We start from the raw sequence: 27,930 nt of genomic DNA, 5'->3' as shown, positions 1-27,930 counted from the left end.
TGCTTGCCTCCAGAGTTCCAAAAGGGCATGTCTAAAACTCTGGTTTGCACATCCTGGCGGAAATCGGTCGCTTTAAGCCAACCACGCCGTCGAAGACAAACACCGTTGCCCAACTGGCAGAAACCGGTGTCAGCAATGTCCGTGGCCACCGTTATGGCTTGGTCAGATGCCACCTCACCTTCCTGCAGGATCTCCAGGGCCTTCGCCCTCTTGTCGTCTGGGAGAAAGTCCAGCAGAGGAGCTATCTTATACCAAAGCTCCCAGTCGTAGTCGCCCACAATCGCTAGGGCATTGACCGCCTTAATCGTCGTCGCTGCCATGGCGTCCAGTTTCTTCCCCTCGCCATCCGGAGGGGAGGTTGAAGTCTAAGCCGTAGCCCCTGCTGCCTTCTTCTTGGCCGCCGCCGAGATGACCGAATCCGGGGTCGGCTGCGCCTTGAGGCACAGAGGGGCAGAATCTGGGACCCGGTACTTCTTCTCGTACCGGTCTCTCTTAGCAGGGGTCGTGGGCAGGTTCTTCAGAAGCAACAGCCCCTCGTCCCAGATGTCGTCAAGTAACGGGACCGAGAGGACCGTCTTCCTTTTGGCCTCACGCCGTTGATAGAGGAAACCTTCCTTTTTCTTTTCTTCGGGGCAGAGCTCGAAGAGCTCGGATGCCCTGGCAATCATTGCGTGAAAGGAGCTAATTTCGTCGGGCGGGGAGGCCCGGGGAGATGGTGATGGAAGGCCCATCCCGTCGTCACCACCATCGTCATCTGTCCCCGTTGTGGCCGTCTCTGTTCCCGTGTCATCCCTAGGATCAGGGGAAGGATATGAAGGCTGCGAGGGCTGCGAAGGCTGGAAGGGTGGGGGTGTATGAACTCTCCTCCGTTTGTTTGGAGGGCTCCCCGATGGGCCAGGTTCCACTGGATCGTCCATTGGGGGTAAGGGTAACCTCGTAAGGCCTGGATCACCATCAAGATGGCTCCCGAGTTGTCCTGAGGCTCGGGGTACCGGCTGCGACGGGCGTGACGGTTGGGGAGTGAAATCCTTCACCTCCATGGGAACCTCGTCGGCACCACCATCGCTCTCTTCATCCGCCTCGTCAGGATCCCTCCCGTGGGACCGGACCTCCTCGAACTTCTTGTTGAGGATCTTCACGTCTCCAGCCAACTCCTCTTCAAAGGCTGAATCCGTGTCTGTGATGGCCACTGCCCCACCCCTTTTTCCACCGGGGTTCTCACAGGAGTCTTATCGATGGGCTGAAAAGAGGATTCCCTCTCCAGTGGCAGGGAAACTGGGCCCGAGGTCACCTCCACTGGGGTAGCCTCCAGAGGCTTCGCCAGGGCCGCCACGACTCCCTCGATAGAGGCCTTAGCTGGGTGAATCAAGGCCTTCACGACTTTAGGTGTGCTTGATGTCTTCACCTTGGGGGTAGGATCACTTCCTCGCTCCCTCTCGGCTGTTTCCATCGGGATCGACCGGGGCTTCTCCAGAAGCTTATCCGGGTTCTCCGATTTCCTCTTCCCCGAGCCAGAGCGTTGGCTCATGGTTGATGGCGTCGGTGAAAGCGCGCCCTGCCTGGCAGCTGAGGAGCCCGACCGTTCGCCGCTCCCGGCGCCCACGGACTCGTGGTGCTTAGACTTTTGTTGGGCCCCATCGCTGGAGCGCCCTTAAAGGACTTAGAAGACCGCTCGGACCTCTTCTTCTTATCACCGACTGCTGGGCTCTTCCCTTCCAGCCAGTTGGTGAGGCGGATACGCCGATCCTTCATGGTCCATTCTGACATGTTCTTGCAAAACGCACAGTCCTTCTCCACGTGCGTTTTGTCTTAGTGAAGGCAGTAGAGGCCTCTAGAATGCTCGTCCTCCTTGAAGATATTCTGCAATCCGCATCCAGGGCAGTTCCTGAACAGCTTGGATCCGGGCGTCGAGCTTCCTTTGTCCTGGGCCATGCCCACAGGATAGGCCTCAAGGTCTTCTGGAATCCTCCAAGAAGCGTAACTCGACGAAAACTTCGCCCTTGAGGGCGTAGAAAATTCCGAAACGGGTCCTCGTTGATCAGAAGTTGAAACGGTGGAGCTTGAGGCTCGATTGACCGAAGAAATGAGATTAAACTCTTTGAAAAATCACAAAATGCAGTAAAAGCTCGAGAGCTATAGCACGAGGACTCCCAACACTTGAACGTGCTGTAAAAATCTGAGGATGGCTGCCAGGGGAGGGCCTTAGGGAGAGGGCAGTCATTGGCTGGAGGCAGTATGACCCAGAGACCAGTGATTGTTTACTACTAAGAAAGACAGTTCAGAAACGAAACTGAAACTGATTTTTTCTTTACTGAGGATTCCCAGCCTGACGACGGGGAATATTCATGAGCATGTGAATCCATGCCAGGCCCCATGCTGGAGAAACAGGTTTTTTTTCATTGTGGACTACAAGTCCCCCAATTCCCAAAGTACTGGGACAAAGAAGAGGGCTGCAGAGGCACAAAACTGAAAAGTGCAGTTATTTAGTAAAAATGACCCACACCTGAGGGAGATCGGTAGACTTAAATGGCCCCCCTTGAGGTGCAGGTCATAGGAAAGGAGAAGGAGAAGAGTAGCAGCAAGACGTGAAGTAGCAGTGGTCTCTCCATGTTGCAGCCGAAGCAGAAACTGGAGGAGAGCAGAGACGCCCGGACCACGGTCGCAGGTCATCCAGTTGCCGGTCCTGGAAGGGTCTCTTCCTCTAGGAATTCTAATTGCAGAGTTTGTGTGGTGGGAAACGTACATTTTTAAAGTTTTCCCCCAGCTGAGGCAGTCTCTGGTGGCCTGCGAGCACCAGAGAGCCTTCGGAGCAGAGAACGCGCTGTTTGCGAGTGACAGAGACCGCTAACGGCTGGAAGAGGGAGGTTGCCTGGCTATGAAGATGCAAAAGCAAAAGACCTGGAGGCAGCAGAGTGAGCAGACGCGCACGCCACACCGGGAGAGTTCACTATGGTATTGTGACACCAGAGCACTCTGTAACTGCCCGCTTGCCAATCCAGTGTGCCCTAAGCCTAAACCTGTTGTGAAGAAAGTGCAGGGGCAAAACCAAACATATTTTCAATACTGAACTGAAGTAAAGCTGAACACTAAACCATTTAAAAACCAAGCTGATGTAAAGAAGAGGAGGAGGCAGAATTTGACAAACAGATCAGAAAGATATCGTTGTATGGGACAAAACATAAAGAGCCAACAACAACAGAGGGCGAGAGTTAAAGAGACCAATCCAAGCAACTTTTACCAAAGCCAATAGAAGGCAATTCACAAATCTAATGTTTGTAAAACCTGTAGCCTATATGTAAGGAAGCTCATGAGAGAAACTGGCTTAAACCAACCTACAATGCCAAAACCAAAGAAGTGCTAAAGTGAAACAAAATCAATGTCAGCATTTGGTTAACGTGGAAGTGGAGAAACGAGTGGCAGGAAAGTTGCTTTTCTGATAGAAAACATCCAGGAGGAGTGGAGCTCAACCTGTTTTGCATGGACAAGCACAAGGGTGTGCCAAATAGCACCAGGGTGTTGATTGTGTACCCCAAAATAATACTTGAGTTTGAATTTGTGGAGCAGAAGTGGGGAAACAAGAGTGGCAGGAGGGCTGCCCTTCTGATAAAAGGTATTCAGAGGAATTGGAGCATAATCTACCTTGTTTATGGCAATCGCAAAGATATAATTAACAGCACCAGTGTGGTTCATGTTTACCCAGAAGAAATTCTTAAACTTCATGTTTTGAAGCAAGAGACAATGCTAATGTGTTGGAAGTTAACCTCTACCACCGAAGCACAGATAGTTAATAGTTTATTCTGGCCTGGAAGGAGAGTTCACCAGGTCATTGAACTTTGTATTAGTAGGCCTGGCAGGTGACTGGACCAGGTGGAAGCTGATGAAATACTGTGGTGTGGTTGTGAAATGTCATAACGAAGAAGTGGCAGGAACCACTAATATGTCTTTTTGAAATATTACAGAATCATTCTGACAAACTTACATTGCTGAAGCAGGTGTTGTATAAACTGTTTCAGAATTATCTAACATTGTCTAAGCGAGTGTTATACAAACTGTTGCAGAATAATCCTGACAAAGACAATTTCTGTTGGTCCTAATGAACTAAGAAAGTGCTCTTGGCTTATAAGAACTTGTTTTGAGTTCTTTGTGTCACAAGTGGAAAGAAGATAAACCTTGTTGAACAATTCTGAAGTATTGGAACTTTTTGTTGCCAAAGTGGAATCGAATGATCTGCATTGGAACTTTGTTGCAAGATAGGATTTCCCTATTCTGTTAAAACTGTTGAAGAGAATCTTGCTTAAGTTTGGGGAAGGGGAATTCACACAGATTATCAGGAAAGAACATTATCCTGATGCAAACATAACTGTTATATTTGTTGGGTTTTGAAACTGCAATATATTACCTTGTGGAGTTGTTGTATGTACAAGTGTGAGGGACAGAAACTTTTGTTAGAGAGTTTCCTTTAGTTTATGTTAAGCAGGAACATCCTCATCTGGTTAGGGATAGTGAGGCGTTTATCCAACCTTTTGAGTTAATAAAATGGCATCTTTTGAAAAATCTTCACAAAGTTGTCCGCCTCACATTTCTGACCCCTCACTCAGGGCTCCTGTTGACTTCTCTCTATTCACATGTGATAACACTCTCCAAATGTCACCTCGTAGTCCTTCAGGCCACCATTTGGGAACCCTCTGCAATCCGATGACTCCTAACCAACCTCCACCTCTGCTGCATCTGTAATGCTGGCCTATAAATCCTCAGATTATGCAGTAGGTGTGGAGCCAGTAAAACTCTGACTTAATGTTGGAAAGAGTCAAAGTGAAAGGCAAAATCCAGCTTTATTAATGTCCAAAATAAAGCAGGGACAGCACACAAGCAGTAGAGTTGCAGCTCTCAAGATTTCTCATACAAAACATCAGATTATAAACCAAAAACATGTCATGATGATGACATAATACTAAAAAAACCTACCAGATAAAGGGATAGGTTAGGGGAATTGACTACATATGGACTCTATATGTGTTAAACGTTTGATTGAGTCATGCAAATCTTATCATCCACCTGAGACCACCCCTAAATTGATAATAGTGAATATATGACTTCTCTAAAATATATGATTGGTTGGCACGACATGTACTTGGTGGCTTAACATTGAGGGTCATGATTGGTTGGCATTATTCTGTCCAATCTTGGGCAACTGACAGGTCGTCAAGACATGAGCGAAAATGGAAGTAGAGGAGAGAAATCCTCAAACTGCTTTCCTTCAATTAAAAAAAGATACTATAAAACAGTAGGGGTGATCCTCAATTTTATAGTATCTAATCTGCCCCACCATGTGAGGTAGAGCAGGGACCACCTTGCAACTAATTCTGTAACTTTGTTAATGATGTAATTGGTATTAAGATTAATTGTGGAGATTATATCATTAGTTATTGAAAGACCTATGTAATGAATTTGTGACGATTGCCATGTTAATGCCAAAATAGGGGTGTTAGATCTATTACATGAGCAAGTTAGGGACATAATCTCGGATTTATCAAGGTTTAATTTGTATCCCGAAACTAGAGAGTAATCCTTTATTATGTTTATTAAATGAGGAATCGAAGTGGCCGGGTTAGAAAGATAAATAAGTATATCATCTGCGTGGGCTAATAATTTAGTTTCTATATTGTTTAAAGAAATTCCTTTAATTTAAAGATTTAATCGAATATTTTGGTGTAAAGGGTCTAACGCAAGATCAAATAATAATGGAGAGAGTGGACAACCTTGGCGAGTGCCTCTTTCAATATTAAAAGATGGAGATAAGAAATTAATGATTATAATATGTGAAGATGGAGTAGAGTATGGGATTTTAATTAAATTAATAAAATAATGAGGAATGCCATACCATGAAAGGGATTTATAAAGAATTACCAAGAAACACGATCAAACACTTTTTCTGCATCAAGTGTAATAACAGCGGAACCATAACACAATCAGGAACTGGGAATTAGATTGGACCTTCAACCCTCCCCGGAAACTTGGAATAAAATCTGGACTATATAATCATTCCGCCACATCAGCGGCCTATCTCACCCAAACATATTTCTTCATTATGCATAGAGCATTTATCACTCCACAACGCATCGCTAAAAATCTCCCAGGTTCCTCAAATAAATGCTGGTCTTGTAATGAGCCTAATGCTAACTTCTTACATATGATATTTGAATGCAATTTTGTTAATTATTTTGGACAAAGGTTTGGCAACAATTACAGTTAATTCTCACCTTTTCTGCTGCCTTATCACTTAAAAATTTGATGTGCAGCTCATTCGACATTCCTATTATCAGTCAATCTGAATGTTCTAATTTGTTCAATTTATTTGTTATAATTGCCTTTCATAATTTAACAAGCAACTGGAAAAAAGTAACCCATCTCTCATATATTTTGTGGTAGAATTCAATTTGTTCAATTCATAGAATGGAGCACTGCTTTGCATCAATGAATAATTTGTTACCCAAAGTCCATAAGAAATGGAATAAGTTTATACAGTATTTTATTTATAAGAATTAACTAATGTATCTATAATTTCACTGTGTATACTTTTCCTAGCCCCTCACCCTTTTGTCTCTTGTCTGTTTGTAAGCATATTTTATGTTTATTCCTTTATGTTTTGTCAATGTTTACCCATTATGAAATATTTTTTGGATTGAAAAACTAGTCCATTGTTAACTTCATAAGTTTTCTTACATTATTACAATTTAACCATTACTGTTTTCTATTATTAAGTCTTAAATGTTCTGTTAAAGTTTACTTACTAAATATCTTACAAAAAATGATCTACTATTGTTCATGAATGTATGAATTCTTAACTTATTAAAATTACTTAAACTAAAAAAAGATACTATCCCTTATTCCAAGGTCATGAGCCAGAGTAATTCCTCTGTAGTTGGCCTTGCATGGCACCTCATGCCTGGGAATCCGTGCAAGGAGTGACGCAGCTGTCCGATCTATGTCTATGGCTAATGAATGGGCATTGTTGTTCAAGCTGGGTCACGTGTGATGAGACCACATCAACAATTATCTCTCCCTACATTTATGGGGATTTTAGCTGATTTTAATATCAGTGTCATGTTTTTCACTAACACTAGGAACATTCTTGATCTATTCCCTATGTAGTAGTTAGCTTATAATTATTCTGCACCTGGCCTTCAAAGACTGGTTGTTCTTAAACTTAGGAAAATACGGTTTTGCCTTTGGAATTATTATCTTGTATTCTTTCTGAACTGTCTGGACCGTCCTTAATTTCTCAGCAACCTTGGCTAGGTTTGCATGGCTACTGTCTGTGCCCTGCACTGGTCTGTATTTCGGTGAATTAGGCAGGTTGGGTTTTTCTGGCATCTCAAGGCCTTTAATTCACTTAAATGCATGCTGTGGCTTCCATTTTGGAGAACATGGCTTCCCATTACTGTTGCGTTTCTGTTAGGCAGAATCATATGCAGTACCCTTTGGGAACACCACACACAATTAAGACTACAAGTGACAGTACAAATTCCCCTTTGGTACAAGCCTGTACTACACAGTAAAGTGGTAGTGATGGCTGAGCAGCCAGACTTATCTCAAGAGTAAAGTGAGCAGTATCAGAGGTTACACAAAGGACAGCAATTGCTATGGTTCAAACAAACACTGACTAAAGGTTTCTGAATAAAAGAATATACATTTATTCACACAATCATTTGTAAAACAGTTTACCAAGTAAAGCAGCAGAAAATCACAATCTTAATACACTACACAACACCCAATGAATTCTTGACATGTTAAGTTCAAAATGGAGTGTGAAGAAAATGGCACTCGAGCAATTTAAAAAGGGAGGGAAAGACAGGGTTAGTCAAAATCAAGCAGAACCAACAAGTAAGTAGGCAGGGCAATCTAGAAAAGGCTTACTACAATGATGATTCAAATCAATAGGCCTGGGCCAATGTTAATGGTTCAGAGTCTTTGCAGAGGATCACACGGTTCAGAGTAGTTCGCTGTTAAGTCTTTGCCAAGAGTTTGAAACGAGGTTGGTCAGAAGAAAAGTTACTTAAAAGAGTAGAGAAGGACAAGCCCTCAGATTGATGAATGATTTAAAACACTTTCACCGCAGTCGGATGGAATGAACAAGCGGGTTTGAACAGTACCTTAGAAGAGGAAGAATGCTGTAGCTGAGGCAGAAGTTCCTGGCAGATCCTGAAGGCTCACGGTTCCTGAAGCAACTGTCGGATTGACACAAAGAAGGAAGACTGGAGGGTCCTGCACTCCCCCAGGGAAGAACCAGCAGCAGAGCAAAGCAACGAATAAAAGGTGAGCTCCTTAAAACCCAAACAGGGTCCGGTACTCCTGGCTATCCGGTTCACTGCAGCGATGTACAGCAAATTCAACCAGGGGAGGGAGGCCTTGCTTGGTGTTTGGCGAAGTAGTTGGTCCCACCAGCTCAAGGGAAGAAGATTCCTTGCAGATCTTCTCTGTCGTCGAAGTGTAGGAGATTCGGACCCGCAACAAGGCTTCACCGGGATGTTCAGTAGTTGCAGCGGTCCTCTTCCTTCAGCTTCTCTTCGGTTCTCACGGTCCAGTGGCGACTGTGCCTTCCAAGTCCCAGAGACCTGCTTTTTATGCAGTTTTCCCCCATTCGCACAGCCTGGCTGTTAATCACACAGCAGGGTGGCTGTCCTGGCAGGACAGTCACCTAGCTAATCAAACAAGAGTGTGACTTGGGTCTCCAAGGAGACCCTGTGCAGGGGGCCTAAACTAAAACACCTCCCTCACATCCTGTCTACCTAGACTCTCAGGCACATAAGGAGGGCTTCTGTGCAAAAGCCCACCAAAGAACGGCAAACAAAGGAACCAAACCTGGTTTGGCGCGCAGAGCAAAACATGAGAAATACCTTTACAAAATGAAATGGTGAATAAACCCAGCCAGAACCAAATAAAGGTAAGTGGGGGCCAGCGGATTAAAGTTTGAGGCTATTCCTTTAGCCTAAAACAGTACCAAGGCTATTTTCATATACCGGGGTAGGAAAAATATGGTAGAGACCACTGCCACCAGCAAAATCTTAAAGAAAGAAGAACTAAATAATGTTGCAAGAAAAACAGACAAAAAGGGATAACTATTAACCCTTTCCAGTACTCTATGGAAGATAGTTTGTACTGGGTCTGTGAATTTTAAAAGACTAATAAAGTCAATGGCAACTTTACATGTTCTGGGAGAAAGTAGTCAGTCCCAGAAAATGGACTTTAAAGTGGGAAGTCTGAAAAAGACAACCCTGTGTCACTGCCTTAAATGTGCTGTGTGACACACAGTAAAAAGATGATGCCTATGGAGTAGGTGAGGCTCCACAGTCTATGAACACAAAAATGTAAAACACACAGAAAAACACTTGTAAGAGTGGGAAAAAAGGCTCACACTCTTACCAGGTGAAAAAAAAAATCCTAGAAATCCAGCAAAGCTGCTGAGGGACTCAGTAGGTAAGGGAAATTAGCCATTCTGGAGAATTCTCCCTAACAGTTTCTATGTTAGTGACCTATGTACGTTTGTAGTTCATGTTGCATTTAGCTTATGTTAATATTCTTCATGCCTAAATGAATACAATTGATATTCTGTGTGTATAAATAAACAAAAAAGTGATGGGTGGAAGGTTTTGAATAAATCTGAACCACTGGCACCACTGCTCTGGGCAATATTCCACACTACCATTTTTTAGCCTGTGTGTGCCATTGCAAAAGGGGTCCAACCATCACCTCTTTTGTTTTGCTTTAGTCACCCCGAGTGGGACGGGTACGCTCAGACGTGGGTCCCGTGCCTGTTGGGCGTAGAGACACAAGCTACTCCTCAATGATGATGCATAATGAGGCGAAACATGTCTTGGGATGCTTGTGGCCTCATGCAGAAGGAATGTTACCTAGCAGCTCAGGCTGGACTTCCCATTTAGGGGTGGGACCAAGCCTGATTTGCATATGGTCTTTTCCCTTTCTGTAATGGCTTGGCAGGTGAAGAACGATGGTCTGAAGGGTTGCCAAGAGCAATTCTGAGGTTAAGATTGATTCTAAACCTTCCACCATCCCCTCTTGTTTTTCTTAAAAAATATGTACATCTTTTATGAATATAAGGTAGGTAACTTTTATTCTTTGAACATTTGTATTGTTTAGAAAGCTCTTCTTTGGTCTTTCTTCAACTATTAATGGTGTTCACTCACCCTTGGTGCTTGAGATGATTAAAGCATTAGCGACCTGGGCATCTCTGAGCCCCTGAAACCAACCTCCTGGACTTGCTACAATGATTTTTGATATTTGATATGGGTCTGCACATGAGGCACAGAACGTCGTTGTTGATGGCATGGTTTCTAGTTAAAAATATGCAGTAGTGTTTAAAAGTTCAGACTTCATACCGGTCCATGGGGGTGTGCTACAAAAAGCACTCAGATAATTAATATATATATATATATGCATATATATATATATATATATATTAAACGGCCACGGTAGTGTCCATGTAGTTATGGTTAAGTTGCTGTTTCCATAGGAAGAGCACTTTTTGGGCGGCTTATAACTCCGTTCCCCCTGGACGAATCCTCACCAAACTTTGCAAAATAAGTATATGGCCCACTCTGAATTTATTTTACAAAGTTTTGTGAGGTTTTGTCCAGGGGGGGCAAAGTTATACGGGGGTCCCAAAACTTCTGTTTTTCCCATAGACATAATGGGAAAAAACTTTGCTCACGCCTACAGCCCAAACAGCTGGACGGATTTTCACCAAATTTGCAGCAGGAGCAGCGGCTTGGTCCCGAAAGCGGGCTTTTGTTAATTTGGTGTAAATCCGTCCAGTAGTTTTTTTTTAAATGACCAAAATGTAAAGCAAATAAATGAGTGATATCTATGTCCACTCCGCGGACACACTTCCCTGTTCGCTCCGCGGACAGGACATGGATTGCCCAAGCGGCTTGCGTCATGTCCGCGGACATGTGATGTGCCCGCCGACTGGCTTGGTTGAAGCGTGAAGTGCGTGAGATTTCTGGAGACGCTGGCCATCTTGGATTCTCGTCCGGTGTCTGCGGACATTGCCGTAAAACATATAAAAAACACAACATTGCACTTGTCAAACTTATCAAATAATGTTTGGGGAGGTGAGGGGTGATGAGGATGGGATGGAATATGGCTGCAAGAAGCAAAAAAACATGTTAACTAAAAAACATCCGAACACGAAGATAGCACTTAGCGGTGTAGACCACGCTCAAGCAGTAAAGCGCACGCACACAACTACTTCACCCGCTCTTGACATATACCGTGCCAGTCAAAACAGGCAGACACTTTCTCTTTCAAACTCATCCGAACATGGACACGCGCTGAAGAAAACACGCAGAAATGATGACCGCACACAGGAGTTAACAGAAAACACGTAGCAGTGAAGACTGCACACACACGATGTAGATAACACGTAGCTGCGAAGCCCACGCGCACACGCTGTAGAGAACACGTAGCTGAGAAGACAACATACACGCGTTGAAGGAAGCACGTAGCAGTGTATCTTTTTCAAACTCGCATGCGCGCTCTTAACAGATGAATCCGAGCTCATATGCGCCTTATCCGAACACGCACACGCGTTGAAGAAAAACATGCAGAAATGAGATGAATCCGAGCTCACACGCGCCTCATCTGAGCACGCACACGTGCTGTAGAAAACACATAGCTGCAAAGACTGCTCACACGCGCTGTAGAGAACACGTAGCTGGGAAGAGCACGCACACGTGTTGTAGAAAACACATAGCTGCGAAGACCACGCACATGCATTGTAGTAAACACGTTGCTGCGAAGACCGCACAGGCGCGCTGTAGATAACACGTAGCTGCAAAGACCACGCACACGCGTTGTAGAAAACACGTAGCTAAGAAGACCGCACACACGCGATGTAGATAACACGTAGCTGCAAAGACCATGCACACGTGCTCTAGATAACACGTAGCTAAGAAGACCACGCACACGCGTTGAATGAAGCACGCACATTTGTTGAAGGAAGCACGTAGCAGTGTACCTTTTTCAAACTCACACATGCGCTCTTAACAGATGAATCCGAGCTCACACATGCCTTATCCGAACATGCACACGCGTTGAAGAAAAACACACAGAAATGAGATGAATCCTACGTCACGCACGCCTCATCTGAACAGGCACACGCGCTGTAGAAAACACGTAGCTGCGAAAACCATTCACACGTGCTGTAGATAACACGTAGCTGCGAAGACCAGGCACACGCACTGTAGATAACACGTAGCTGAGAAGACTGTGCACACATGTTGAATGAAGCACATATCAGTGTATCTTTTTCAAACTCGTACACGCGCTCTAAACAGATGAATCCGAGCTCACACGTGCCTCATCCGAACACGCACATGCGTTGAAGAAAAACACGCAGAAATGATGACCGTGCACAGGCATTAACGGAAAACACATAGCAGTGAAAACTGTGCACACGCGCTGTGGAAAACACCTAGCTGCGAAGACCACGCACACGCGTTGTGAAGTGAAGAGGGGTCCTGTATGGAACCCCGCCTTCCCTTTCCATGGTGGCCATCTTGCTAAAGCATTTTCCTTCTTACACCGGGACGCTGCAGGCGTAACGGTGTGGGAAGAAAAATCTTTTTTTTAGCACCCCCGATTCCTGCTTTAGGAACCTAGGGTGCTAATGGCCTTCATCCATTTAAAAGGACGTTATGGTTAAGTTGCACTAATAAAAACCTATGAAAGATAGTAAAAAAATGTTGTTAAAGGGACGTTTTGGTTAAGTTGCGCTACTAAAAACCTATGAAATTCAGTAAAGAAATAGCTCAAGACATCTATTCCAATTATCCTTGACACTTTTTCTGTCAACATTATAATAAGAATCCCTTGTACAGAGTTTTCATGAAAAGTAAATGCACATGTGATGTTATCAGTGATGTCATCAATGGCATTTGTGATGTCATCTTTGATGTACTGGGTGTTAGTCTTAGCAGTGCACTGTGGTGGCGCGAGTTATGGTTGCTTAGCTTACCATAACTGGCGAATTTCAGGGGGTTTTCGGTTTTACTTGGAACCATAACGTCCCTTTAACAACGTTTTTTTACTGAATTTCATAGGTTTTTAGTAGCACAACTTAACCATAACGTACTGAATGTATATATATATATATATATATACAGACACACACACACACGTCCTATACCTTCCATAGGCCCACATGATGTATCAGGCCTAAGGAAGAGGCCTAAGAAATCCTGGCAATATTTCACCCTCAACCTCATTTTCTGAGAGGCAGAGAAGGAAATGAAAGCATGAAAGTGGGGTTTAATGCGTTTACACTTCAATTTCCTGCTTTTACACTTCAATTTCCTGCTCTGCCTACTTTTTCTGCACCGAGAAGACAGAGGAGGGGTGTGGAGCAGAGGTAAGATGCCATCCCTGTCCTGTCAGTGTGTTCGCTTTCCTATGGAATCGGCCTTGGTTTTGCGCATGCAAAAGACTGGGCGGATTCCATAGGAGTACAGTAGGAAACACCATCTGCAAAGCATCATTTGCTTGAAGCCTTTATTTTCGCACGATGGAGATTCAAATTGAAGAGTAAAGGCGATGTTGCCTGGTTTTACTCTTCAGTTTTATAATAGTCCTTATAAATGTTCTAAAATGCTTATTTGCATCTAAATTGTATTTTTTAATAAAATGGCCCGCGTTCAAAGGGATTTCCCTTGTGAACTTGTGATGTAGTTTTATTACACATCTTTCATGACATGTGCATAAATGTGCTTTTTGTAACTACCCGCAGAGAATAGGTGTTATTATATTGCAAAACATAATATACAAATATAATTGTAATACATCCATCCACACAGGCATTCTAGAGAAAGGATTCGGGCTCTCCTAGGGCTCGGTCTTAGCTGTGAAACATGTATACCATGTTCCAGGCCTTAAATGTGAAGGCTGGGTTGAAGTGCAGGGCTGCGGCCAGCAGAGGGGTGTCCTCCTCCACTAGAAGCGGGCAGCCAGCGAAGTGGGCGGCGAGCCCACCTTCAGGCAGCAGCGTCTCAGCCGCCGGTTGGGCCGCGGTCCGGAAATCAGCAGCAACAGCGGCCGCCGTGCTGTGCAGCCATGAAGAGGGGTCGGCGCATCGCTCTCTCTCCGGGGCCCGCGCGCTGCGCACATCCGTGAAGCAGGCTGACTGACAAGCCAGCAGCGTTCTGCGGGCGGCCGCACCCGCTGCCCGCGGGGCACACACCGGGGCCGTCGCGGACTCTGCCCAGGAGCTGGATGGCCGGGAGAGGGGTGAGTGCGACCCGCCGGAAGGTGGTTGCCGAAACTGCGTTTTCTCGTGTTTGGCTGCAGCTGTGGTCCTTTAAGCAACGCAACTCCTCCCCCTTCCCCTTCGCCGTGGTCTACCGCTAGACAGTGATGCCCACGGAAAATACCCGCACACAACTAACGGCTCACAACCCGGCCAACGAAAGGCCTTTACGGAGCCGTCTGCAGGACGGAGAATATACACAACCTGCAGCGATGCACGCATAACCACCAGTGCTGGCCACACATTTACATCCCTTGGTAGTGTGGTGTGCTGCCTCACATCAACATAAGGCTGCACACCTAGCACCCATCCAACCGCTCCCGGTACTGCCCAGAGAGCACCCTGCGCTGCACACAGACACAGTCTGTGCCTCGCTCCCCCGAGCGCCCTACCCATCCATCAGTACGCAGCCCCTACCACTTACAAGCTAGCCTACACCCCACAAAGCCCTCTACAGTTGCAAAGACATCACCAAACTGTACACAGCCACTCTGGTTGTAGATAGGAGCACTGGGGCTTTCTTTTTCACCAGTCATTTCTACTTCCTAACAAAACGTTACACGTTTCTGTTTGCTGCTCCTTTTTTGGGTATTCTTTTGGCTTACTGCACAAAAACCCAGACTCATTTAAAAGTGGAAAAGGTCGCTTTAATGTGACAGGCCAAAGCTTACAATTAAACGCTTACCTGGCTCCATGGCCTTACAGACTAAAGAACTATTTTAAACCACCAATTAAATAATTAAACATTTTCATCCCCCCCCCCCCGACAATTAAATAATTAAATAAAACCACTTCCTCCCTAACTATCCCTTGGACCCTACCGTCTCCTTACCCCTTCTCCAGGCGTCTCGCTTCCTCCCCGGGGCCATGCCCCTCCAGGCTCAATACCTGTTCCACCGGGGTGGCCCGCTTGTGCAAACAGCACCACCCCATCCTTTCCCGTGCCATTCCCCCATTGTGCTTCCCTCCCCCCACATCTAAAGGGGCCATGCCCCCGGCAACCAGAACCACTTCAAGACCCCTCAAAGTCCCCTCTACACCAATCTCCCCCTTCCCATGACCTGCAGCCAGTCTGACCTGCCACATCAGCAACAGAAATTTTACATTACAACTTCACTAGTGCCCCGACCTGTCGCACAAAACTACCAGATAAATAGCTCCTTAAACAGACCCAAAAAACCCCGTAAAAAACTTTACATGGAAGGTAAAAAACCCTGCAGAACACAAGTACATGCCCCCCCTTATAAATAAAAACAGATACCAGACCTAAACCAAAAGAAAGGGGTGGGAGGGCGGGTCAGTCTGAAAGTCCAACCGTCACCTGCCTCACAAACCTTCCCTGAAGGCTTAAGTACCCCCCCGGGAGGCGCTCTACCCCCCACGGCCACTCGCTGGCCGTGTGCAGCGCCAAAATACACCCCGGGGGGAAACGCTTCGCGTTCCCCCCGGGGTCCTCCTTTTGGCTTACTGCACAAAAACCCAGACTCATTTAAAAGTGGAAAAGGTCGCTTTAATGTGACAGGCCAAAGCTTACAATTAAACGCTTACCTGGCTCCATGGCCTTACAGACTAAAGAACTATTTTAAACCACCAATTAAATAATTAAACATTTTCATTTTCCCCCGGCAATTAAATAATTAAATACATCCACTTCCTCCCTAACTATCCCTTGGACCCTACCGTCTCCTTACCCCTTCTCCAGGCGTCCCGCTTTCTCCCCGGGGCCATGCCCCTCCAGGCTCAATACCTGTTCCCCCAGGGTAGCCCGCTTGTGCAAACAGCACCACCCCATCCTTTCCCGCGCCATTCCCCCATTGTGCTTCCCTCCCCCCACATCTAAAGGGGCCATGCCCCCGGCATCAGAAAAACCCTCCACTGAGGTGTTCTTTCTGCCCCACCCCCCCAACAGTTCTCCTTACCTCCGACTCCTTAACCAATCTCCCAGCCAAGAGCTCAAGTCCACCAGATAATGATTATTCCCCAAAAACCGGCAAGTGTACACCATCCTCTCTAAATCTCATCAATCCTTGCTAAACTATCTCCTTACTGTCCAAGACCTGTACCGCCACCGATGCACAAAATTCTACCATCTCTCTGTTTATCCCCTTCCTTGCCCGCTCTATCGGTCCCTCATTTCTCGCTCCCCTCCAAACTCTCCGCGGCAACCACTTAGTCCCCACACAGATGCTTGAGGCCACACTTGTCGGACCCATAACAAAAACCCTTTTTATTTTCCTAAGAAGAGCCACACCCGTATCCCTTACCAGATCATTTCCCCCACCACGAATAATCCCCCCATCTGGAGGCCCATAGCTTTCCCTCAACCCAGCCAACATAGGAAGCAACTGATCCCAGCGCAGCCCCCCAAACCCGGACCATTTTACCACAACATCTTTATAGTTGCAACCCAGTTGCCTGCCAACAACCCTTTTCTCAGCTTCTTTCCCCGCCCACTTAACCGTAGAATGTCCCACAAACCAGATTTTTGACATCTGACCCGACCTCCTAGCAGCATCTGAAAAATAAATTACAAAATCACTTACAAATCAACAACATCCTTATAAATGCAATAGTCCTGCTACCTACTGAAAAATTCTATAAAGGCATCACGTTTGCCCCGGTCCCTGACATACCCTTTGTATCTCCCTTACTTCCAGCGTCCCAACCTTTTCACCTACTCCTCTGAATAGCCCAGCCTGCTGCCTTCAGATGCTGCACCCCTCCTAAATGAATGAGTTCCAACCTCCTAACCTTTCCCACACCACTAGTAACACCTTCCTCAGTACCCTAGCCTTCCTGGCCATCTCCTAATCCCTCTCCGAAAACACCCCCGGTCCTCTCCTACCTGTCCCCCTATATTTCGCACCTTTCACCTAACCTTTAAACAATACACCTAAACCCACTTAGCCCCCCTTTTCCTCTAATCTATTACCCTCCTGCTCACCCTTGCCCTCCACCTTCCATCACCTTATTAATATGACCCTGCGTTGCCCCCCTGCACCGGGGGCCCACGTGCACACCCGTCCATGCAGGCCCTTTTCTTCATTACTCCTCTTCGCCACTGCACCAGGGGCCAAACCTGCACCCCGTCCATGTAGTCCATTCCATATAACTAATCTTCAAGCTCCTTGCGTCCATTACCACCTGTTTCCCACCTGCACCAGGGGCCCTAGTGCACCCCCGTCCATGCAGGCCCCTTTTCTGCCTTACATCTCTCTACCGCTGCACCAGGGGCCAAACCTGCGCCCCCGTCCATGCAGTCCATTCCATATAAATTCCTCTTCCAGCAACTTGCTTTGTTGCTCCACTTTTTCCCCCAGCTGCACCAGGGGCCCTATTGCACCCCCGTCCATGCAGATCCCTCTCATCACTTCCCCCTGCTGCACCAGAGGCGCTCCCGCACCTCCGTCCATGCCGCCTGAAGCTTACTCACCTTGTCGTGCGGCAAGCGTGAGGCTTTGCCACCGTCGTCAATGCCCTCCAAACCACGGCCACCACCCCCTAACTATTTCCACAGTTACATCCCCCCTGCGGCCCTCCCCTGCCCAACCTACACGTCTTCCTCCTCACCCCTCTCCTACCCCCTTTGGATCGCCCCCAAAACCTCTCATCAAACCTTGTGCCCCCCCTCCTTTTACGATAAACTGAGCCCGACCTACCAGCACACCCCAATTTACCTGGCATGCGGTCCTCCCCCCCCACCTCCTTGCCCCGCTCCTCGCCCTGACCCACTGTCCCCTGCCTGAAAACAATCTGTAACCGGATGCCGACCCGCACAACTGCTGCACTCGTGTTTAAATTTGCACATCCACCTCGTGCAGCCTTCTTTATTGAACGCCCAACATGCTGTTGAGGGCTGTCCTCTGCCTCCTCCCCCGCCCCCTCATGGGCGGGGCGACCAAGAAAGGGCCGGTAAGGCACAGGCAGCCCACTTGCTGTGTGCAATGTCGGGGCAGGCCTCGTCTGAGCCATCCATTGCAGCCAAATATCCATCGTCGGAGCCATCCATTGCAGCCAAATATCCATGTCTATCTCCCCCCAAACAGTCTGACTGTCCTCCGCCATTCTTGCTCTGAATTCCTCATCATAGCGTACCCAGGAAAACCCCCCAAAACTCGTGAAAGCCTTCCTAATTACGTCCATATATTTAAGCAGAGCCACGCATCGCTCTGGGAATTTCTCACAATATACACTGACATAAATGATAAATGCTGACGTCCAGTTCTTAATAGTCACTAGGACCCTTGGGCGCGAAGCCAGTTCCCTCTCTTCTTCCTTAGACCCCTCCTTTGCTCTCACTTCCCTATGGAGCAGCTTAAAAACATCTCCAAATTCCTCTGCCTAAATCTTCTCCCTGGTCGCTGCCCTTAAGTGCGCCCCCAAATGTTTTGTGATACCCAGGTACGGCAGTTTTTTTCCTTGCCTTTCACTTCAACCTCCTTTTCTTTTGCAACTTGCACCTCGAGCACCAATTGCTCCACCACCTTGTCCGTTTGAACCTCCACTGAGCAAATGCCCTTCTCATCCCCCAAGGCTCCACTGGCCTGTGCACCAACTTCTTTCCTTACCCCTTGCAGACCAGAACCTTCATTTACCGTCCCCCTTCTCGTGCCCCCTCTCTGCCATGCAGATGACCATTCCCTTTCCCGCTCACCTCTTTCCACACAGCCCGTCTGTGGTCTGGCATCCACAACGCTGCTCCTCATCTCTTTTCTTAGAGGGCTCCTACTGCAGGGACAAAACATGTCAGCAGATTTGCCCAGCCAATTGTTCCCCCGACCTCTTGCCCTCCGACCACCCTGCACCTGTCTTTCCCAATTCCACCTCAAACTTCTTCTCTCCTCCCCCCTATCCCTTAGAGCCCTATAACCTGCTTCCTCCCACTGCCCCCATAATCCTCCAATCCAACTTCATCACCCCTTAAATACAATTGTGGATGCGAGCTCATGCCTGAGTTGAGTTGATCTTCTTCCTGCGAGCCCGGGGCGTCCGCCCCGTCACTCCTTTGACGTCTTCTCGGCGGGGCTGCAGAAACCCATGCCTGGTCCTCTTCTCTCGGCGAGGCGTGCCGTCCTCCACCCTGTAATCCTCCTCTCTAGGGGCCGTGCTGCACCCTCTAGGCTCTCCTTGCGCTGACTGAGGAGGGGCTGTTCTAAAACCCTCTACTTCCACCTGAACAGCAGGGGCTGCGCAGCACCCTCTGGCCTCACTCCTCCTACCCGGGGGGGGGGGGCGTTCCGCGCCCCTCTCTAACCTCCTCAATTGATGGGGACCTCTCCCTCCTTCCCCCACCTGCACTCTTCTGCAGGTATTTACCCCCTTTTCCCCTCTGCCCTGTCACCCCCTTCTGTGCCCCATCACCGCCCCACCGTGGTTCCCTTGACCCACCTCTTTTTGAGCACTCCTAACTTCCCCTCGGCTATCATTGACTCCCTCCCTCTCTTGCTCTCCACCCGAAATCATTTCTCCCCTGGACGCTCTCCTACCTATTTCCCTCCTCATCTTCTTGCCCCTGGATTCCCAAACCTCCCCTCTCCCCGCCGCGGGGGTGCAAGCCACCACTGCTGCGAGAGCCCCATCTGCCGCTGCTCTACGCTGCAGCCTGCCCCTACTTTCCTCCCCTACTCCCGTAACCTCCACCACTGCCCCCTCCAGCTGGGCCTTCGATGCCCTGCTAATAATCTGTAGGGCCTCCCTCAGTGCCTTGGCATCTATTAACCCCTTCTTACTAGTTCCCTGTCCTACCATCCTTAAGCAGTACCGCTGCACACTTGCGCAATGCCCGCTGAAAATCCTACCTAGCCCCGAGCCTTTCCCCGCTTTGAAACACTGAGAAAAAAGGGGGGTTCTGTGCCAGAAGTATGCCGACAGCGGCCCCCCACAGATAAAGCCGAACAAACTTTGCATCGAAAAAACTGGCAGGTAGCCAAAATAACAGGCCTGCCAAATTAATGTATTGTGTCTTTTAAACTTATTAAATTGTTTATCCCCTGTAACAGCCTGCCCAGACAGAAAACGCAGAAACAGGAGAAAATAGTAGATAGTAACCCTAACTGAATGTCACAGAGAATGCCAACTGTCCTAAAATAACAGATGCTAAATTAAGAAATGTTTTATTTATTTATTTTATTTTTTATTTTTATGCCCCCCCTCCTAAAAGGGCAAAACTGATAAGGATTGCCCCTTGAAAACCCCCCACCCGAAGGCAGCTCAGCCAGAGCACTGAGGAGCCAAAACTGAAGACTCCCTAAAAGGAAGTGCAGCTCCTTTAACAGGGCTGCACTGCCTCTCCCGGACACAGCAGTCACTGCGTGTGAAGCTGCAGCCCGTTGTAAACGCCCAGCTAGAAGACTTCCTCCCTGAACTTTACCCCCGCGGGCACAGAAATTAACAAATTGCTGTTTAATCTGACAGAAGCCCTTTATAATCCTCCCACGCAAAGAAAACCTGTCACATAGAGTGCCTGACACCTGAAAGGAAACCCCATCACACTAACCTACGACCCCAAGAAACAGAAAAACAAACGTTCCGCTCCAAAGTCTACACTTCAAAGCTTGGAATGCAACCCACCCCCGCGGGAAACGCCGTGGCTCCTGAAAGCAGAGCGCCTACATAAGTAAGAAATGGAGGTACCTTATTTATGGTACCTCTGCTATTATTATTATTTTTTAATTTTTTTTATAACTAACTGCCTACCTCAAAACCCACTACAGCTACTTTGCTCCACTCCTCAACTCCAAAACCCCCTTTGCAGGCCCAAATAGGGAAGGCTCGGGACAGGCGACAGGACTGATAAATCTGAAAGTCCAACCGTCGCCTGCCTCCCGAACTTTCCCTGAAGGCTTAAGTACCCCCCAGGAGGCGCTCTACCCCCCACGGCCACTCGCTGGCCGTGTGCAGCACCAAAATACACCCCGTTCCCTCCGGGGACCCCCCTTTACCATTTTTATTCTGGTGCATTTCCCTGTTAAATACATGTTTCAAAATCCTACGCTTTATTTCTTAAAGCAAGTGGCCCTCCTTTCCAGTGTCCAGTTGACCGTTTTGTCACGTGACATTATTCATGCTTGCCAACGGAAAGTTTACGTTGCCAGCCTTTGCAGCATCCACGACCCTTATTGTGACTTGAAAAGCTGAAAGGCTCTGGAAATGGCGTTTGAAATGTTAATGTTATCCGGCACCCATATATTTTTCCATATATAGATTTTCACTCCTTAATATTTCATAAAAATACCTAGACCCCTAATTGCTTGTTGGTAAGAGGCGTCGAGGAGTCCTTACACCGGTCATTACTCAATCCTGAAATGTCACACATTTCCCAAGCAAGTCTCGTTTTATACCGGATTGATGACGACAATCTCCTCTATAAAAATGGCGGTACTCCCCCAAGTCCTCAGACTAATTTCAAGCACCAGCACATATCTTGTTTGACGTGTACCAAGCAAACTATTTAGATTGTGTATGCGCACGAGGCCCAAGCATTGCCTCAAGCCTTGTGTTTGCCCCATATCCACTCCTAATTAAGGTTGTGAGGGCTGACCGCACACCAGGTGGAAACGCTACTATTCGGCGCACTCCTGGGCCTCTTTCTACTTCTTTTCTATTTCCTAGGTTAATGATTCTCGATGGCCATGTTGACTCCTCGACATTTTGACCCATTGGAATGCGTGTTTTCCCTTGTCCTTAAACCGTGGTTGGTTTTGCAGTGGCAGGGTTTTTCAGGGGTTTAAAGCCTGCAATAATTTGTTGTGTGTGGTGGTGTGTCACAGGCATTCTTAATTTTATTATTCATTTCATTAGTGGAGTGCTGTCACCAAAGGTCTGAACAATCATTACAAAAATAAAATACCGCCACAAAATAAGAAACGGCTACGTTGAAAATCCAAGACGATACAAAGGAAATGTTTATGTCGCAGCCAAAAGGCGGTGGAGGATAGGCCATTTTCATTTGGGAATGTGATGATGGCAAAAGTGGGATTGGCTGACACAGAAAGTGCTTTAGAAGCGTAGAAAGCAAGAAGTCTTAATGTTATCGAAGGGGACAAAGGCGAGGGAGACACAATGATACGGATACATTTACAAAGGAAGCAAAGACACGCCCACAAGGAGAAGTAAGCAAGGGTAGCTGCAATCAAAAAATGACACTTTGAGAGAAGACAGATGAATTGCGCATACGTTGAAGCAAACATTTACAATATAGGCATTGTAAAAGGAGTGCAGAGGGGGAGGCGGCAGGAGAGGGCAAGAGTGGAGTTGGCAGGGTGCTGCCTGCAGATGCACTGTGGGGGTGGGGGGTGCATTGAACAAGGGGTGGCAACCATCACCAATGAAACTTTTTTGGTAGATGCACAAAAACCCACAAGTCAGCAACCAAATTCACTAGCAACCATTTGGAAATGGTCAGTACAAATAAAGTATTTGTATAATGCAAAGGCTATCATATAACAAATTAAAGTTGAATTCACACTAGGTCACAGTTAACTATAGCGTGGTTGTGCATTTTTCCCTTATGAGGGGAGCAAACTGTCACGTGATTCAAATCGTCTTTGGAATGTGAAGGAAGGAGGTTTCCTCTACAACTCTTTTGCAAGTACAGCCGGCTCTTAAGCCCTCCGGAATAGAAGTGAAGACGTAGAGCTGAAAGGGAGAGGCAAGCTCGTACCCATCCTAAGGGCATATTTGGGATTGCCAGCTGGCTGGACAAGGCGTACTGCAACTGAGACCACTGGTACCCAGGACCTGCTCATGGGAGGTGATGGAACCCCGCAGGTGCGCTCTACAAACCCGGTTAGGAAGTGCAAAAGAAAGGTCTGGCTTCACCCCGAGACCTTTGACTGGGGCTGCCAGCAACCAACGGAACAAGGAAGCCACCCCTGCATGTTTCAGCTGCCTCAACTTTGGTTTGGGTACCTTTGATGCCGATGCCGTGAAAGTTGCTGCAAGGGGAACTCCAATGTCCTCTTCGATTTCGATGCTCACGGCCTCCACATCCCCAAATGTCACTATACGCCAAAGCTCTGCGGTCTCCACACATGAGACCCACTGACTCTTCTAGCATACCCAACTCGACCCAGTCTACCTGGTTACTAGCCTTTTCAACCACCAGGCCATTGCTGCTGCACAACCACAATGCTTTTGTGGCATTCACGCTTGCTCATCGCCAAAGCTATGTCTCTGCACGCGAGGCCCTTGAGTCTTAAAGCGCCCCAGACATGATACCATCTGCTGTTTCCTAGCGTGTTCAACATGCAAGTCGTCAGTGCTGCAAAACAACACTGCATTGTATCCAGTTGATGCTACTTCCTGACTTTGACCGCATCTCGGCGCTGATATGCACAGATTCGTGGTTCGATGCCAAATAACATAGAAAACTAGACCAAAGGTACTGCAAGTCGTTATTTTCCGCTGGCCTGCTTTAAATTGCCAAAATCGCATTTGAGACACCTATCCTTCCCTTTTCCAGGCTACACCTTAAATGTGACCATTTGCTGCAGAACCCATTTACCTGGCTTCCCCTTTCTTAAAACCCAGACTACTCCTTTATTGTATTGCAGTAGTCATTTATATAGCGCCTTTTCCCATTTGTATGGCCTCAAAGTGCTTTGTGGTAGGAATGCCCTCTGGGACCGAAGTCCAGGTATGGGGAAGTTCTAAGAGGAGGCTTAAGATTCGTGTGTGCATTTGGCCAAGATTAGGACTTAGGAGGGCTGGCTAGGCTCCAGTAAGCAACCCAAGAGGTCAGGAACGTGGGTGAGTGCTGAGGGAGGTCACGACAGAGCACTAGTGCAAGAGACTCGATATGTACCCAGCTAGACCATCACTTTTTCGTAGGTTGTCGCTGTATTCTAATGCAAGAGGTGTTGAGGCAAGTCTGGTGTTTCGGTGTGAAAGGTATGCGACGAGCTAGACCGAATTTGTCATAGTCGTAGCTGCATTCTCGAGTGCATGGATGGCTAGCTGTGCCTGCAGCAGATATCCACCGAAGTGGTGCAGTAATACATACTTTATGCTCAGATGGAGATTTACTTTGATGTCGCTGTGTCATCCGATCTTCTGTGGGGAAGAAAAGGCCAGCTACCTACGTAGACTTTTCTATCCGCTCCTGCGCTTCTGCATAGGGTTAATCATTTAATCACAGAGAGACTTGGGGAGTCGAAGTCTAAGCACACAGCGAGGGACAGAACCTCTTGAGACTAACTCGGCATGAATATGCTAATGCGCGGAGGGGAAGAGAGACTTGGCAGGAGGACTCCAAAATGCAGAAATACACGATGGGCTGGTGAGTGCTCACTGGAGTGCCGAGAACATGCCACGTGCTGAGAGACCTGAGCAGCACAGACCTGGGGGTGGTGGAGAGATGAAGTTTCCAGGAGCAGTAAAGAATGTCCACACTTGGAGTTGTGGTGCAATTCGCCTCAACATAACACAAGAGGTGCTGAGAGAGATAGCGGGCCAGAGAGGACGTTTTTATTGGAAGTTGCGGTTCTGACACTTCCAAGGTAGATTGTGTGGCACTGATAGGCCCCAATAGCGCTAAACTAACTGTCACACGAGAACCATGAAAAGCGCTAGCTCTTGAAAGAGCCCTGTGGGAGACCATAGAAATAGAAAACTAAAGGCAACGCGAGAGCATGTGGACCGGCAGATCAAGAACCAGCTAAGTGAAGACATAACTACAAGGCGGACCGGGACTACATTAGAAGACATTCTATCATTTAGTTCATCAATTCGGTGACACTTTAATTTTTTCTTTATTTAACCGTATTTGCAACATTATCATTGGGGACCATCTAGTACAGTATGTTCTATGGCTGCACCCACAGCAGGCGTGTTGCACATATTGCACTGTGTGCGTATCCACAGGCATCAATATTTGCACTCGAGATTGGCGAGTGATACGTGTCTCTTGTGCCAGTAAGAAATGATGTGCTGTGCAGTTAGGTGCAACTTGAAGTATTCCCCTTTGCATATATGCCGCATATACCTATTTTGTGTGCATTTGGTGTGGATATGCATTTTCCTGTGTGTGTGTGTGTGTGTGTGTATATGCATAGTTATTTCACATGTGTCCATGGCGCATGCTCTTTTGTGCTCCATTTCATTCTGCTCAGTGTAGGTGCATGCATTTATTCTGCGCATGCCATTTGTTGCAAGATGTCTCTGCAGTACTTATGTCTATAAACAATGTAATGTGTGTGTGTGTGTGTGTTCCCTCTGCATATGAATGTTACATGTGTATTGTTGCGTCTATTTTGTCTGTGCATCTGCCTAGTTGAAGCGACTCTTTTGTCGGGGGTATGCATGTGTGACTGGGTGGGCAGCGACTCTTTTGTCGGGGGGGTATGCATGTGTGACTGGGTGGGCAGCGACTCTTGCCGGGGTTATGCCTGTGTGACTGGGTGGGCAGCGACTCTTTTGTCGGGGGTATGCATGTGTGACTAGGTGAGCAGCGACTCTTTTGTCGGGGGTATGCATGTGTGACTGGGTGAGCAGCGACTCTTTTGTCGGGGGTATGCATGTGTGACTGGGTGGGCAACGACTCTTTTGTCGGGGGGGTATGCATGTGTGACTGGGTGGGCAGCGACTCTTTTGTCGGGGGGGTATGCATGTGTGACTGGGTGGGCAGCGACTCTTTTGTCGGGGGTATGCATGTGTGACTGGGTGGGCAGTGACTCTTTTGTTGGGGGGTATGCATGTGTGACTGGGTGGGCAGCGACTCTTTTGTCGGGGGTATGCATGTGTGACTGGGTGGGCAGCGACTCTTTTGTCAGGGGGTATGAATGTGTGACTGGGTGGGCAGCGACTCTTTTGTCGGGGGTATGCATGTGTGACTGGGTGGGCAGCGACTCTTGTCGGGGGTATGCATGTGTGACTGGGTGGGCAGTGACTCTTTTGTCGGGGGTATGCATATGTGACTGGGTGGGCAGCCACTCTTGTCGGCGGGTATGCATGTGTGACTGGGTGAGCAGCGACTCTTTTGTCTGGGGGTATGCATGTGTGACTGGGTGAGCAGCGACTCTTTTGTCGGGGGTATGCATGTGTGACTGGGTGGGCAGCGACTCTTTTGTCGGGGGTATGCATGTGTGACTGGGTGGGCAGCGACTCTTTTGTCGGGGGTATGCATGTGTGACTGGGTGGGCAGCGACTCTTTTGTCGGGGGGTATGCATGTGTGACTGGGTGAGCAGCGACTCTTTTGTCGGGGGTATACATGTGTGACTGGGTGGGCAGCGACTCTTTTGTCGGGGGTATGCATGTGTGACTGGGTGGGCAGCGACTCTTGTCGGGGGGGTATGCATGTGTGACTGGGTGGGCAGCGACTCTTGTCGGGGGTATGCATGTGTGACTGAGTGGGCAGCGACTCTTTTGTCGGGGGTATGCATGTGTAACTGGGTGGGCAGCAACTCTTGTCGGGGGTATGCATGTGTGACTGGGTGGGCAGCGACTCTTTTGTCGGGGGTATGCATGTGTGACTGGGTGAGCAGCGACTCTTTTGTCGGGGGGATGCATGTGTGACTGGGTGGGCAGCGACTCTTTTGTCGGGGGTATGCATGTGTGACTGGGTGGGCAGCAACTCTTTTGTCGGGGGTATGCATGTGTGACTGGGTGAGCAGCGACTCTTTTGTCGGGGGGTATGCATGTGTGACTGGGTGAGCAGCGACTCTTTTGTCGGGGATATGCATGTGTGACTGGGTGGGCAGCGACTCTTTTGTCGGGGGGTATGCATGTGTGACTGGGTGGGCAGCGACTCTTTTGTCGGGGGTATGCATGTGTGACTGGGTGGGCAGCAACTCTTTTGTCGGGGGTATGCATGTGTGACTGGGTGGGCAGCGACTCTTTTGTCGGGGGGTATGCATGTGTAACTGGGTGGGCAGCAACTCTTGTCGGGGGTATGCATGTGTGACTGGGTGGGCAGCGACTCTTTTGTCGGGGGTATGCATGTGTGACTGGGTGAGCAGCGACTCTATTGTCGGGGGTATGCATGTGTGACTGGGTGGGCAGCGACTCTTTTGTCGGGGGTATGCATGTGTGACTGGGTGGGCAGCGACTCTTTTGTCGGGGGGTATGCATGTGTGACTGGGTGGGCAGCGACTCTTTTGTCGGGGGTATGCATGTGTGACTGGGTGGGCAGCGACTCTTTTGTCGGGGGGTATGCATGTGTGACTGGGTGAGCAGCGACTCTTTTGTCGGGGATATACATGTGTGACTGGGTGGGCAGCGACTCTTTTGTCGGGGGTATGCATGTGTGACTGGGTGGGCAGCGACTCTTGTCGGGGGTATGCATGTGTGACTGAGTGGGCAGCAACTCTTTTGTTGGGGGTATGCATGTGTGACTGGGTGGGCAGCGACCCTTTTGTCGGGGGGTATGCATGTGTGACTGGGTGGGCAGCGACTCTTTTGTCGGGGGTATGCATGTGTGACTGGGTGGGCAGCGACTCTTTTGTCGGGGGGTATGCATGTGTGACTGGGTGGGCAGCGACTCTTTTGTCGGGGGTATGCATGTGTGACTGGGTGGGCAGCGACTCTTTTGTCGGGGGTATGCATGTGTGACTGGGTGATCAGCTACTCTTTTGTCGGGGGGTATGCATGTGTGACTCGGTGGGCAGCAACT

At 48.0% G+C, this 27,930-nt stretch overlaps 1 protein-coding gene across 3 annotated transcripts in view; it reads left to right on the top strand.

Moving 5' to 3' along the window:
- The first annotated feature begins 14,014 nt into the window (after window positions 1-14,014).
- Window positions 14,015-27,930, top strand: part of CHST10 (carbohydrate sulfotransferase 10) — a 217,843-nt gene continuing 203,927 nt past the window's right edge. The window contains exon 1 of one of the 3 annotated variants that reach the window (XM_069636701.1): window positions 14,015-14,301. The gene's annotated coding sequence lies outside the window, so the exon portion shown is untranslated. Of the gene's footprint in view, window positions 14,302-20,813; window positions 20,937-27,930 lie in introns of those variants that run through there. The other 2 variants (XM_069636699.1, XM_069636700.1) reach the window with 2 other exon arrangements.

The sequence above is a fragment of the Ambystoma mexicanum genome, chromosome 7p, assembly GCF_040938575.1.
Source record: "Ambystoma mexicanum isolate Mex_15411 chromosome 7p, UKY_AmexF1_1, whole genome shotgun sequence".
Taxonomy (NCBI): domain Eukaryota; kingdom Metazoa; phylum Chordata; class Amphibia; order Caudata; family Ambystomatidae; genus Ambystoma; species Ambystoma mexicanum.
This window is presented reverse-complemented; position numbering and strand designations above follow the sequence as displayed.